This window comes from Ornithodoros turicata, chromosome 4, assembly GCF_037126465.1.
Source record: "Ornithodoros turicata isolate Travis chromosome 4, ASM3712646v1, whole genome shotgun sequence".
NCBI classification, from domain to species: Eukaryota; Metazoa; Arthropoda; class Arachnida; order Ixodida; family Argasidae; genus Ornithodoros; species Ornithodoros turicata.
The window spans coordinates 29,863,777-29,879,810 of NC_088204.1; the positions used below are offsets into that span (position 1 = coordinate 29,863,777).

The 16,034-nt window shown below is 45.1% G+C and overlaps 1 long non-coding RNA gene and 1 pseudogene across 1 annotated transcript; one reads left to right on the plus strand and one right to left on the minus strand.

Annotated features, from left to right (window-relative positions):
- Positions 1-7,611: 7,611 nt before the first annotated feature.
- LOC135392906 (uncharacterized) lies at positions 7,612-8,205 on the minus strand. The gene is made up of 3 exons (XR_010422295.1): positions 8,108-8,205; positions 7,874-8,048; positions 7,612-7,675 (listed from the first exon to the last, which is right to left on the minus strand). It is a non-coding gene; the product is annotated as an uncharacterized LOC135392906 (long non-coding RNA).
- Positions 8,206-13,079: 4,874 nt separating this feature from the next.
- Positions 13,080-14,527, plus strand: LOC135392260 (uncharacterized; annotated as a pseudogene).
- The last annotated feature ends 1,507 nt before the right edge of the window (positions 14,528-16,034 follow it).

Consider the following 16,034-nt stretch of genomic DNA (forward strand, 5'->3'; position numbering starts at 1 on the left):
GCATGTTGTTTGAAAATTATGACATTTATAGCAGCTACACTGTGATATAATCACTGTGCAGTTGCTGTTCAGGGATTCAGAAGAAAGAGCTTGTTTGCTAGTGACAAATGGTTGACACGTACCAGTAAGCCAACCTGTATAGCCTACCGTTCTAGTTCGAAGCACGATTGTCAAGCGTACGCAGGTTCCTTTAAACGCGCAATACATTCTAACAGCAGTGAAGTCAGAACGATAGCTCAAAGAGATACCAAAGGTGTTGGTGTTTGTGGGTCTTATATGCCACTGGAAGCATATATATTCTGTGCTCAATGTTACTTGGCTGAAATACACTCGCGCTGCAACGCGGAAGAAGTTCATTTACGCGCTATTTTCTGATGGTGGTGTCTGGAACCAGGGGTTTCACGTAAAATGCGAAGGACGCCAGCATGACGAAATAACCCATCTTCGTAACAGGAACTGTTCTACATAAAACCGAATTTTTGTCGTGAGCTACGTTGTACAACACACGAGTGATGTACTTCACAATCACGCAACAGCGCTATTATAAGAGTAGCGGCCCCAACAGTTCTCTAGCTTTCTGTGCGCACCCAACTGCAATCTGAGATAACTGAGAGGATGGCGGCTAACTGGTGAAGATTCATAGTGCGAGAAAACCTTGAGCTTGATGAACATAAGTCTACACTGATCCGATCTGATCCATACTGTTCCGCTCGCACTTGGTTGTGCTGTGGCTACCGTTATACCACAGGATACAATGAGTCGCGGCGAGGTGTATCTCTACGTGTCGCAGCCAAGACGGGCTCCCCTGCTAGCTCGCATGGCTCAGTGGTTAGCGTGCTGGCCATGTCACGTCGAAACTGGGAGGTACCCGGGTTCATATCCCTGTGCCGGCTGTGCTGTCTGGGTTTTTTCCCAGTTTTTTTTTCCCGGCGATGAAACTCTCCAGCCATCACCCCGTAATAAAGTTGTTGTTTGTTGTTTATGTCAGCACAGTTTCCTTAGAAGTCGGCCCAGTTCGCACATTCCCCGGGGAGTCAGTCGTAACGTTGCCCACATCTCTGAGGCCACAACGGCGAGCCCTTTCACCACCACCACGGGCTCCCTTTGTACGGCATTGATAGGACAAAGAAACGTAGGAAGAGGATGCTTCCAGTGGCTTGATTTGTTGGAGAGTTAGGAGCGTTTGAGGTGACGAACGTGTTTCGCTGTTTCAGAGAAGGGTAATTAATTGCAAATTACATATTATGCAACAGTAGTACCTTTTGTGTCAACAGGAAACCTTTTGCGCTATTGTCTAGACGACGGGATATGTCATACTGTAAGGAGTCCAGTAAATCCGGTAACGGGGTAATCTGCCAAGTACTGCATAAACACATGCACATTTTTACAAAAATATACCTCTTGAATGTGCAGGTACACTGTATCTCAAAAACCAAATGAGTTGCCATGTAGCGCCATGTGAACATGCGGTAACCCTTCTACTCCTTGTGGTTGCTCATCGTCCATGCTCGAAGGGCGATCGAGACACACACACAAAGAGTGAATACAAGCAACAAATAATTTTATTCGCACTTACACCCGCTTCAAAGTGTTATCAGTTACCATCAGCACACACACACATGCACAGTACAACAAAGCAGATAGTGTCAAATTCAGTGAACACGCATACGCAATGCCCGAACGATACACAGTGACGACAAACACCTCAGGAACTTTAATAATCAGTGATAGTGAAAGAAGATGAAAGAAGAAAGTCACTTAAAAGGTTAAACAGCTGTAGGACTTGAACCCACATCTTCTGGATTATCGGTCCAGGACTCTTACCAATTGAACTAAGCTAACACAATGATCCTGTTCCGCTGTGGTTCGCAACTTCGGCACTCCAGGCTCCCCGTCCCGGATTTCTTGCGGAGGATAATCATCCAATATCGGCAAGGCGTGAATTCGTGATTTTTCACCACCGCACGAAAAGTAAATGCTTGAATCACCCCTAATTGGCGTCTGCCACTTCGTACGAAGAGCGAACCTGTACAAACTTACAAGAATACAATTACAAATTAGCTCCCATTCGGCTGACGCAACTCGTGGAACTGCCCAGAAAATGCGGGGATAATTTTAAATCGCGCGTAATGGTTTGCATATATGGGTCAAACGTGGGAGCAGAACTACAACAGAGAGGATAACGCGCTGTGGAGTTGGGCGTGAAGAAATAAGATCCACTGACCCGAGTTATAGGATAACTTTTTTCGTGCCGTTGCCTGTGGCAGAGACCTCGAGTGAATGATGAATAATTCCCAATACTGTTTTCCCCCATGTATTTCGAGAGCCATTTATTTTTCATGATCTGAAGCATTCACGTCGAACCTGTGGGGCGACGACAGACATCACTGGATTTACTGCAACGTGGAGACAACGACCACCAACGTATCTCTATCTTTCGTCTATATTTCCCACCTCGAACAACTAAAATCGTGTAGGCGAAGAACGGATTGCTTCAAGCGCAGAGCCGACACCTTCATGCTTCGAAGTTACAAAATCGACTGATCAGTATGCCGGTGGCATGGAGAAATGCCTTCGGTAACGAGCAGTGCGAAGGCACACTTGCTATCCAATGTGAAAAACAATACCAATAGAACCAATGTAGGAAACCAACAGAATGCTACCACACGCTGCTACCTCAGAGGAAAAATTAACCAGCATTGGAAATCACACTATTTTGCACCACGGCCGAGCTGTGTTCATCTGTCGCCACGCATCGGCTTTGACTATACATGCTCGGGGATGCCAGGATATTCCAACGCTCGAAGTCCATAATACTTAGATGACAAGTGGCAACATCAGAGATTGTATCTGCCAGGTCTCAATGACCGCGTCTCAAAATGGAATATCACTGAGCATGGTGATCCCACGCTGATATATCTTAGCTGAAAATATCCTGTAGTTTTTTTGTTTTTTATAAAAATCTTCAAGAATGACCATTTGGAGCACTGCGCTTCATCACTATTTTCTGGCTTCCTATCTTCGTAACCATTAAGACTATGCTGTTAATGTTTTAATGCTACGCGCGATTGACGAAACAATACAGCGGGATATAGGCAATACGTGTGGAAGAAAATAACGCCATACCCTTAATGATTACAAAGATACGAGGCCTCAAAATTGTGAGGAGGCGCAGTCCTCCAAACGGTCAGTTTGAAAGATTACTAAAAAAAAAAAAAAAAACGAATATATTTTCAACTATTTCCTCCGCCACTAGGCTTCCATATATATTGGAACGAAAAAATCTACGAGGTCAACCGCACCACTCTGCCTGACTCGGCGTGAAATCACCCAGCAATCTGTCAGCTTTACGTATTTCCGAGACCTGTCGAATTCGTTTTAGCGAATGCAATGGTCATGTTAGCGATGATTAAGCCAAGTGGGGCGGACGCGCTGCACACCAAATGAACCGTGTTGGTTACTTTGTGGCTAGGTAAGACCTCTGTTAGTCCAGGATTGGTGCACAGTAAATAATTTTACACCTTTTAGGGTGTAAATGGTTTGTCCTATGGCGCACTCCTTTTTTTACACCAAGGAAAGGGTGTTTTTTGAAACACCTTTTTAAAGGGTGTATCTTGCACAGAACACCTTTTATAATGGTGTAGTCTGCATGAAACACCAATTGGGACACTGTTTCACATGTGTGTTTTATGCAGTATACACCACTGAAATAGGTGTAACCCTGCAGTTCCGTGCTCTCCAGCATATTCACGTTCACAATGCAAAGACAACCCAAAGGGCGGCTGCGGCAGGCAGAAGGAAAGGGTGGCCCGCCAGACAGGAAGTGGGCTCACATATTCCCGCCAACAAATGGTGAATGTGACGACCGCACCTATATAAGTTGTACAAAATGAACAGTAAATAGGGAAGCTTCAGATAACATTTATTACTATCCATAAATTTATAGCATAAGGTTACAGTTGTGAGGAAACATACGGGTTGAACTTACTTCAAATGTCCCTCAGACACACAAAAGCTAAAAGTAAAAATGGCAAAGAAACTTCACTTCAGCATTGCAGGTGCATTAAGAAGGTTCAGCTATATATACTGAAACTTGGATTATTGGCTAGGGAGAGCATATTAACTCAAGGTCAGAAAATAAAAATTCACCTGAACTGAGAAGCAAACAGCTGAAAACTACTCAAAATAAACAATAGTATTGCAACATCAGAGGACTAGATGAAATGCACATGAAGTCCTCATGGCATTATTTGAAGTTTTACATAAGCAGTAGAACATAGTAAAATTTCTACAAAAGCACAAGGTTGCAGCTTCTAAAACCTGTGAGTCACGCACATATTAGGTTCCACATTGAAATGTTATACCTGTGCAAAATCATGCAAGGTGTCTTGTAATCTGTGATGAGCAAATGGCACGGAATTTCACGGATTAGTCAACAATGCCACCTTTTCGAGGACGTGCTTTGCAGGAAGTCTGTGGCCTCTTTGTGTGCTTTCGTGTGTCTTCCTCTATCATGACACGTTTCCTTTCCTTGTTATCGGTAAGGTATAGGAGTCCTGCCAGAAGCAACAGCCCAGCAGAATAATACAATTCCATCAACATTAATTTAGCCCAGTCGTGAGTGAATGGAATCGTGTGTTAAATGTGTGAACTGTGGTGCTTTCACTGCCAATGTAAAAATAAAAATAAAACACCCAAATATGCCTAGCCTTCAACCGGAAATGTGTCTCTGGATTTCTGCGCAATATGGTTCACCTTGCATAACTATACCGAGGCACACAGATTTCAGGCCTGAGCAAGCCATCGCCCAACTCACATGAAAAGCGAACCGTGTTGAGCTCAATCGTGGGAAGCCAATATTAGAAATGTCACTTCAAACGCTTTCACACTGCAAGGCAGCTGGCCTGAGTTCAACTCAAAATAATTAAAATGGTGAGCATGAATGATATGATGTCCACTCCAATGTTAAAGCCGTACTGGCATAATCAAATTCACAAGTAAACGTTGTTCGAAAGCGGTCACGTAATATTTGAATGAAGGGAAAACAAAGTGTTCACACCACAGCTACACACTCAGCTTTGTTTGTAGGCAAGTTCCTTCCCATAGCAGTTGAAAAACTTGATAACTGGTGTTCTTGCACGGGTTTCCGATACTTTCAGGCAAAGCCTTTCCAGTGTGCACAGTGTGTTGAATGGCTTTGGACTGTACTCTATGTTATAAAGCCAGTATGCTGAAATGATGGCTGCTGTCCCCTGCTTCAGGTCAGTGACACGGAAGAGGCACACCTTGTCCACGTACAGGAACATGTGCTGTGCACCCTCGATGGAATTTCCAGTGTACACCACACATGGATGCACAATGAGCTCTTGGTCCTAAGGAGAGACATGTGAATATCAACAAGGGGTCATAAAAAAGTGCAACAAGGAGTGCAGTGATGTGCTCAGCACTAAAGCTAAGCACAGGAAGGTATAGAGCGTTGGTTTAACTGCATGATGCCAAAGACGCAAAAGGGACGAGGACATAGACACTTATGAAATAAATTGAGCCGGCAAGTGAGCTGGTGAAGGTTCGACGACGGTAGCATACCTTGAGCATGAGGGAACGAGAGGACACACAAAGAAGTAGAGAGGACGAGGCTCAAAACCAGCAATAAAACATTTATTGATCAGGTAAAAAAGTCAGGAGTGGGAAAGGAGGTTACAAAGGGCCTCAGGAAGAATGACCGAGGGCTGGATGACGTAAGCATTGTCTGAGACTATCACAGCGGCTTCAAGAATGACCCGGTTAGCATCACCCCTTACAGGGTGAAGACATTTGGTCCGCGAGAGAACAGGAGCACAACCTCGACAGGAGGTCACGTGTTTGGCTGATTCTGAGGATTGGCTCTTATTTTTGACAACGCTAGAATGCTCAAGTAAACGTTCGTTGACGCAGCCTTTGCTTTGGCCTACATAGGATTTTCCACAAGTTAGGGGGATGGAGTACACAATGCGTTTTTTACAATCAACAAATGGTTTGGAATGCTCAACAGTGCAACCTTTCGAGGAATCACTTGTGGAATTAGTCAAGCTGGCCAGCTTGTTTTCTACGGTGTAGACGACGCATATCCCGTTGGAAGTGAGGGATTTACCAATGGCACGCGAAGTGGCGTGAAAGCAGCGAAGAACAACAAGGCTGGAATTGGTGGGGTAAGCTTTGTAGGAAGGGGTTTGATGCACAACGTTTTTCAAATGATCGATGACTGATGACCGAACTGAACGGAAAGCCAGCACGTGTCAATCTCGACACTTTGTTGGTAATGGCAGAGGAAACATGATGCTGACAGTAAAACATGCCGTAGCAAAAAACTCTTGTGCTTGTCTTCGTGTCCCGTGTCTCTCGGTTATTAGTTCCTTCATCAGCAAAAAACCTGTTGTCTTCATGCATAAAGAAATCCTGTTACCATCATGTTTGCTCTGCCATTACCAAACAAGTGTTGAGATTGACACATGCTGCTTTTCCGCTCAGTTCGGTCATTTGAAAAACATAGTGTCTCAAACCCCTTCCTACAAAGCTGACCCCACAAATTCCCGTCTTGTTGTTCTTGTCTTCTTTCACGCCGTTTCGCATGCCATTGGTAAATTCCTCACTGCCAATGCGATACAAGTCGTCTACACCGTACAAAACAAACCGGCCTGCTTGACTAATTTCACAAGTGATTCCTTGAAAGGTTGAGCATTCCAAACCATTCGTTGATTGCAAACAACGCCTTGCGTACTCCATCCCCCCTAACTTGTGGAAAATCCTATGTAGGCCAAAGCAAAGGCTGCGTCAACGAATGTTTACTTGGGCATTCTAGCGTTGTCAAACATAAGAGCCAATCCTCAGAATTAGCCAAACACGTGATTTCATGTCAAGGTTGTGCCCGTTTTCTCGTGGAAGAAGTGTCTTCACACTGCAAGGGATGATGCTAACCGGGTCATTCTTAAAGCCGCTATAATAGGCTCAGACAATGCTTCTGTCAGCCAGCCCTCGGTCATTCTTCCTCAGGCCCTTTGTAACCTCCTTTCCTACTCCTGACTCTTTTACCTGATCAATAAATGTGTCATTGATGGTTTTGAGCCTCGTCCTGTCTACTTCTTTGCGTGTCCTCTCGTTCCCTTAAGCTCAAGGTATGCTACCATTGTTGACACAGACAGCGTTCACTAGCAACAGGCGAGAAAGGCAACGACTACCCTGGCAGATTCCTGGCCAATAAGAGAGAGGTTGACTGACTTCTGGCTGACATTGTTCATTGACAAGTGGATTAACGTAGTCACAATGATCTCTCTCCGTAGACGAGAAGGGTGATGCCACAGTGTCTTCGCTTCCTGGAACATCGGTTTGCAGGAACTCATGTGGGGAAGAGTGGTATCTTCGGAAAGTGATGCGAGCCGGCACTTGTGCTGATTTAACCACACGTTCAAACACTGGGACATTTGGCCTATATGTTCGCCACCGCACGATAATGGAAGGAACATCCCAACCTGCTGCTGATACTTTTCAACGGTTGCCCCCTTCATTGACTCTCTTATGATAGCACCAATCCCGCAAACTGAACAAGGCGGACTTACATCTCTCACGAACATGCTTTCGATGGCCTCACTTTCCTTTACACAGGTGCTGAGGAACTTAAGGGCGTGAACATCTAGGATGTCTGGAACGGTAAGAAGAGTCATGAAAGAACTCCTCTGACAATGCCCAAATGTGCTTCCAGATCACTTATGTGAAATTATGACACATTTTTTCGGAAGCACACCTGCGATCAGCAAAAAGGCTCAAAGAGATGTTCGAGAAAAGTGTGTCCTTTTTTGGAACTGCTATGACAAGCACATAAAGGAAGTCTCAAACTCACGTTTTCTACGTGTCTCGCCAATGCCTTCCATGTCTTGATCAGCAATTAGACTCTCTCTGAGGTCGTCTGTACAATTTATTTTACGCTGGATCACAAGTTCACGGATTTGATGCAGAGCAGTGCCTGTCCCCTCGAGAGGATCCTGATTGTATCTTCTTTCAAATTCTTTGAAAAACTACACAAGCAAGCATAGATGCTGATTATTTAGTAGTGATACAGACTGACACTACATACCCTTCTGGCATCCATCAGATATGGGTACGTCTGCTTGCTGACAGGAACCGGAAGTCTTATTAAGGATGCAGTTCTCTCTCTCATAGTAAGAGCCATTCTCACATCAATCATCTCTTCATTGGGAGACTCCTTTTTGTATTCTTTGAGGAGCCACTCCTCATGGTCTCTAGTACTGTTACTATCTTCGCCAGTCACATGAGAGGCACTGCTTTGCTGTAATTAAGCAGAGTACACATCAAAGATAGAAAAGTATAAAGGGAAAGGACCAGAAGTTCACAGCCAAATAGGGGACAACACTGTGCACTGGAGCATGGTGGAAAAAGCAAGAACATCACATGGCATGTGGTAATATGCACAGGGAAAAATTGATGACTTTTCAAAGCTCTCTCTGACCATTCCTACAGCTTTCAGTTCTTCTGCTTAGCTGACTGCCAATCCGAATGATTAGCACTAAAACTGAATATTTATCCTCTTGTATTGCAATATCCAGGAATTGAGCACGACATTGCTTGGGATATCCCTGGCTTTCCGTATGAACTAGAATTGTTGTTCAGTCCCAGGTTTTTCCACATTGGTGGTCTCCCTGTTTTGCTCTATTGGGAAACCTCTTCATCAGATTATTACTGTTTGCATGGCTCCTAACTCAGACATTACATACAGTGGCACTGTCGATATGTAGCTTCCGCCTTTTGAGCTCCCCAGCGTTATTGGCACTGTCTTCGTCAGACTTCCTTTTTGCCCGTCCCCCATACTTGAGCCTGTTGGCTGTGACCCTTTCATCATCCATTATCTTGCGCCGTTCATTCTTGAATTTGGTTGACAGGGAGGCAACCCAGGATTCCTAAGTTTTCACACACAAAACATAACTCATTAACAGCATGCATCACAGGGGCAGTTACACATATCCAAACGCTCTCATAAACGTGAAGGTTGTCTGGCCTTGCTCATTACTAGACCCTGAAACTTTCGGGTTTTATTTTGTAATTCAGGTGGTAAAAATCAGGTCAGTAATTCATGGAGATTCGGGTGAGAAAATTATCATCAGAGTGAATTCAGGGAGAAATCAGGCTACATTGTAGAACTATTGTTTGTCACACCGTTCCCTGGACCTTTAGAAGCAATGAACTGCGCATTTTGTAAGCGATTAGTATGTATCATGCCTTGATGTGTGCAGCTTAGATGCAGCTTCACACATAGTTATCAGGTTTAACCCGAAGCGGCTGAACCTTGATTCAGAGGGCAAATGCACAGAGAAATTGGGTTACACCCTTGAAGGGTTCAGGGTTTATTTATTACAAAGACAGTTTTTCAAGAAAAGAAAAAAAAAACAGAGCTTACGTGTCCTGTCCCTACAACATCAGCTAGCAAGGGATAACTCTCCAACAGCAGAGACACCACTTTTGAGTAGAATCTCCTACTTGGAGTTCTAGAACAATGTGTAAAAAAATTACAATAAGTGTATAAACTAAAAAGTATGCACAATCAATTACGCTACAGTAAACTCTCAATAACTACCCCCCCCCCCCCCCCAGTGTCCACCATTGCTTGTTTGAGCATTGAATGTATTAAACAGAATGTAAATATACCAGGGAAATCATGGTGCGTTTGCGTTAAAGAGAGTTCACTATATAATGTGTATCAGTACCTAAGCGCTCACATAGGCATGCAATACCAACACACCATCAGGCAGCATGTCACCAGAACAGAGGAGGCGTGTGCCCCATCAAGGCGGACACTGCCTTGCCACATGACAACATGGTCACAAGCACTGTTCTAGAATGACAAACAAGCAAGAGATATCTCGCATCAACAAAGAAAGCACAAAAAAGAGGGTTCCAAGAAGCAGGTCTCAAAAATGACACTCACATGCTGCACTTTATCATGGACTGGTAGAGGGTGTTTATCACTTTCCTGTGCACTTTAGATGTGAGGGGAGCACCAGACTTTAGCAGTGCATGAAGTGGTCCAAACTGCGGGAGTGTATAGCTTCTGCCATCATGGTCAGTCACGTCATGCCTGTTTGAAAGGAAGCCGAGCATAAATAACTCAGCATGGCAGGCTGGACAGGCACTTCATCATGGGCACCACGAAGGGAGGGCAAGGGGAGGCCATCCCCCCCCCCCCCACCCGGCTACGAAAATTATTTCATTTTGACGTCATTTTGGGACAAAATCTGCGACATGCCCTCCCTGGATACGGCATGGATGCGGTTTGCATCCCCCCCCCCCCAGGAACAAAAATTTTGGCGGCACCCCTGCACTTCATAGATGTAGAAACGGTATTACGGAGTGGCGAAAAGCACAATCATGGGTCCGATACTATGCTCCTTGTTGTTTGGAGCAAATTTGACCGATACAGTCCTGTTCAGTAGGTGTTAGCGTTTCCAGAGATATGACTTTGTACTTCAATCATCTCCTCAAACGACATAAAATCTGCGCATTCAGTGTGCCAAGGTATAAGTGGCACAGTAATTTAGTCATTCACATTCGAAAATAGTCTACACCGATGTACACCAGTCTGCACAGATATAAACTCGTGTCATGTTCATATGAAATAGAAACGAAGCCGACCTCCACAATCGCACTGTGTCACCTCAAAGCATGCGTAAGGAAGCAACTGTCAGCTGAATGTGAAGAAAGAGATTACTTCTTTATCATGGGAGAGATCACAAAGCACGGTAACATGTGAGAGATCATAAAGTATGCTAACCTCCCGCTAACTCTTCAGTTAGAAACTTTGTGCACGACTTCTGCCGCCAAAATCAGTTCCAAAGGTGGAAGCATCCAGCACGTCTCGTGCGAGGTGCTAACTATGCTCCATATATTTTATAGAGCCTCCAGTGCAAGCTGCATGAAAAGGCAACAGCCAGCACTCTTTCATATAGCTCGTCAATAATAATGGTTAGATGCCTTGTGACCTACAATCAGGTGACCTACAATCTTTCCCACAAGTCACACGGTGATATCTTGCAAAATAGAGAATTGTACTTACATAACTTCACGTATGCCGCCTCCGCTTCCAGTGGAATCGGCTCTACTGCCAGATGTACTTGGCACAGAATCTGGCACGCTCGCAGCTTGATTCTGCATGCAACAAGACAACATAGTCACGGAAAGGAAGTGTATATATACTAGAGTAATGCCTCATGCCAGTGCGGTGCGCTCGGTATCGCAGCATTATTACAAATACGATAAAGCCAATATTCGTGCTTGTGCTATGACGTGCTATGTATATGATGGACCGTGATGAGTTGTATAACAGGGACCACATTACTTGGTCTCTATTTTCGCGTCAACGAGAACGTATGACAATTCAGTGCTTAAGTGCAAGGCTCTCCTCAAAAGTATCAAATATCTAACAGCAGAAGGGACAGGCCCAACTGTATTACGATACAGGTAATGAAATTAAGGCTCCATAATTAACGTACGCATGTCACAACCCTAACTCCAAAAAGCAAGCATCGGTACACACATGCTCTGTGGTTGGGGCAGGCGACGCACATGGGCGAAAGACTCGGACAGTTGCCATATTCACTATTTCGTCGCCGTCAGCCAGGTCCAAGTACTGATTGAAGTCACTGTCAAGTATCTGACAAACAAAATAGCGAAAGGTTTGTTACAGACGCCTTAAGTTACAGCATAAGGAGTAAAAGCAACATACCTGAAACCTGTCATCATCCCTAACGTGCGGTGCCAAGACGGCCGATGCGGTCACAGCATCTTTCAGTGCTGCAACAGTAGCTTCACTCAGTTGGCACTTACGTCTAATGTCAGCATGCGGTATCAGTAGCAAACAAATGACAGCTGTCATTATGAAGAACTCGCGTTCACTGCGTCGTAAGAACAACGCCGCCGAGCACGAAACGCAACCGCGCCAATGTTAGAATCAAAAGCGTATGAATTTGGATTGTCTTGGCTACAGGCCTTGAACTTCGCACTCTGCTTTACCCGCGCCGCGCCGCTACTTAGTTCCCGTTTCGGTTGCTGCTTCTCACTGGTTCACCTCTTCATTCAGCCAGTTAAGCATTACAAACTCATGTTCTGGCCCTTCACTCGCAGTTGTGCACACGAAGGTCTGTGCCGCAGTACGCGTAAATCGTCTGATACGCTGAGAAATTCTCGTGGTGCCGCCGCGGTTCTTTTTGTGCGCAGTACCCATCACATCGCCTGACAAAAGTTTTTCTGGTAAGCATTACTTATTTACTGCTCATTACACTTATAGGGACAAGTGGCTGCCCTTCCAGTGCATAACCTGTTCATATCGCGGCTCATCTGCTACGCTCGGTTAACGGGAAAGCTGTGGATCGTTATATCCATGTTGAAACCCTGAGGGAAAAGCACGAACAGAGTCTCAGGCTTTCAGTATGGATGTTAACCACCAGCTTGCCTGTTTCCTATCTGGTTGCTTATCTTTTGTTCTGTTTGTGAACCTCTAGTGGACTAAGATAGTGAATGTACAACGCAACGCGAAATTAAAATGTGTTCCGTCATCCTGGGGTTAAGTTCTGATTCCCTAACATTTGGTACAGCACCAGAGCTAGCAATATGGGTCATGGGTGCAGCGAGGGGACTTTGGAGGTTATAGCCCCAAAACCATACCATGGCTACTGCACTTGGAAACGGCAAAAGAGGGTGAAATCCTCTTAATCTCTCGGACTGACCCATCTGAAATTTTTTGCTTGCTACGCCCCTGATATTGGTCATACTTAGTTAAATTTGTACTTTTCCAGATGCCAGGTGTACGCTGCTTCTACTGTCCAAGATGCGAGTGGCGGGCATTTTCTATGAAATCATTATTTCGGCATCTCCCCGTGACCCATGGCAGTGAACAGAATTGGACTTGTGGCTTTAGTGGTTGCATGCGTTCCTTTGTCAGCTTCCCTTCATACCGCAAACATGTGGTTCGCAAACACAATGACCTCCTTCAGGGTGAGAGAAGAGCCTCTTCTGAGCCTGGAAACAGCCACGGAACCATGGAAAGCGGCACTGACACTTCGTCTGATATGGGTCACGATATGGTGGCAACAAACCGTGATGAAGAACATCGTACACAGAGCCCTGAAAGTGCTCAAGGTGATGAAAGTTCGGCCCCTTCTGAACTCGACCATGTGAGGCAGCTTGCACTGCTGTTGTTAAAGTGGAAAGAAAGTAAGCGACTGCCGGAGACAACAGCGAATGAAATTGCCAATGACATCATTTGTTATGTGCAAGGTCTCGCAGACCACTTAATGACGAAGCCAGCACAAGAGGTGCCGGAACTTATGTGCCGGAACTCTTCTATTTGCGATGAAATGCAGACGTTGGCGACAAACAGAGGCCGGACTGAATACTGGCAGACCTACCTCCCATTCATTGAGCCTCGAGCTGTTCTGCTAGGAACTAATGAACGAGGAAGACAAGTTGTATTTCACTACGTGCCCATATGTGATGTTTTGAGGCACGTCCTTGAGGACCCAGAAACATACAGTAGCTTTTGTTGCTCAGACAGAGAAGAGGGCTACTTGTCTTCAGTTTTCGACGGAACAGCCTTCCGTGATCATTCTTATTTCCAGGGCGACGACGGAAAGATCTGTATACAATTGTATGCAGATGAATTTGAAGTTTGTGACCCGCTGGGGAGCAAGAGGGGGAAACACAAGCTGTTGGGTGTTTATTTTTCAATCCTCAATATAGCATAAAGGTCAAGGTCCACATTGTCACAAATACACCTTGTGCTGCTTGTGAAAGATAAGCATGCGTCAGCTTATGGACTTCGAAAGGTTTTTGCCCCACTTTTGGAGGATGTGGCAAAACTGGAAAGGGAGGGCATCGCGGTGCATGTAAGGGTACTCAATGACACAATCTTCATCATGACCGGAGACAATTTATCAAGCCATCGAATAGGAGGATTTAAGTGCAGTTTTAGTGCGGGTAGGATATGCCGCTTTTGCTTGGCACTACGGAATGAGACAAGTCACAAACACCTAGAATCTGATTTTGTGCTACGGTCCCCGGAAGGCCACTGCCACCATCTGGAAATGCTAACGAGCGGAATGCCTGCAGTATCTCTGTACGGTGTGCGCGAAGCCTGTGCGATAACGACGTCCGGATTTCACCCCACGGAGCACTTCCCTCCTGACGTGATGCCCGACGTCTTTGAGGGAGTGATTCCGTTTGCAATGAGGTACATAATGAAATCCTTGGTCTCAAGTGGACTTTTTTCCCTCAACCACCTGAATGAACGTCTTGAAACGTATAACTACGAGGCGGGTGACATCAGAAACAAACCAGAGAAGGTAACGCAAGAGTTCCTTCACGGAAAAAGCAGCATGAAAGGCAGCGCCTCTCAGATATTTTGTTTCTTTAGACATTTCTCACTGTTCATTGGCGACTCCGTGCCATCTTCAGACAGTGCCTGGGAGCTGTACCTCCTACTGCGTGAGATCGTGGAACTTATAATGAGCAGGAAACTACAGAGCCATCACGTGCCGTACCTTCAGAGACTTATTCATTTCTTCTGCCTCGACTTCCTAGCTCTGTTTCCTCAAATTCCGGTCCCCTGCAAAGTACATTACCTGATACATTATCCGTCATTCATCTACAGGTATGGCCCCTTGGTTAATATCTGGGCCATGAGGTTCGAGTCTAAACATCAATATTTCAAAGACCTATCACGCAAGCTACACAACTTCAAGAATATCACGAAAACTTTGTCTGTCAGGCATCAGTACCTGCAAGCATACGTCCTGTCAGGTGCCACATCCAAGAGCTCGCTTTTCACAACAGGATGTCGGCGAGTTCTGCTTGAGCATGTACCAGAGGTGGTCAAGTCTTATTTGGCACAACGGGACCTGGAATCACCAACCATTTCAATACTGACCTCTGTCAGGATCGATGGTACGCTCTATGCACCAGGAATGACATTTCTTAGCCACGTCAGTTCTGATGACCTTCCTGAATTCATCGAAGTCTGCGGTATTTACGCTGTCAGCAGGGACATTGTTTTTTAAATGCGTGAACTTTTGACTGCAGAATATGACACCCATTACCGTGTTTATGTTGTTGCGCTGACCGACAAGTACTTCATTGCCACTGACATTACAGCTCTCAGGACGGAGCCATTGTATGTTACACAAAGGGGGAACAGGCATATCATCAATGCACGCACTGCCCTGGTGTAAGAAACAGTGAATTGTAGACCCCAGGCATGCAGCAGTTCACTGTGAATCTGAAACCCTCTGCTGAGCTTTTCTTTTCTTGATGCTTCTTGTCAGGTCCATTTGTTGTTGTTGTTGTCAGCATGTAATTAGTTCAAGAGACACGACTTGTAGTGCCAGCTATGCAGTCATTGTAAGTACAGGAATATTTAGATTCATAGAATTAACATTTTGTACATAAAGAAATCTTCTGTGCATTTTTGGGCCACTTTTGTGTCTTATAGCCCGGCCCAGCCACCTGGGTATAAGGAACATGTCGAAATGTTGCGTCTGTAAAATATATGTGATAGCATGTATCTTGTTCCACTGTACTATTCATATTCTTCTGAAAAAGAAAAGACAAGTCGAGTAAAACAACATCGTACATCGAGAGTAAAACCGCATCAGAGTCAGCGTGGCTCTGATGCGGTTTCATTCTCAATGTTTTCAGCTAGTCTATCGCATTGGTCGGCTTATCTGTCTTGCATTCTACATTTACTGTTCGTTACATACTAGGGCAAGGACTTAACGGCAGCACCACCACCAATATTCATACATGCTTTCTTGCATGAGTACCTATTGTAGCAAACAGTGCCACTGTGCCACTCTGTGTTTTTAAGAGAGAAACATCACCTGCACATACAAAGATTTACATATAGAGACGCACCATCGACCTGGCACATGCGCAGTAGACAGGACACAACAGCCCCCAAAGAAATTGGTTCATAAAGCTGCTCTGCCAGCTGCATCAAT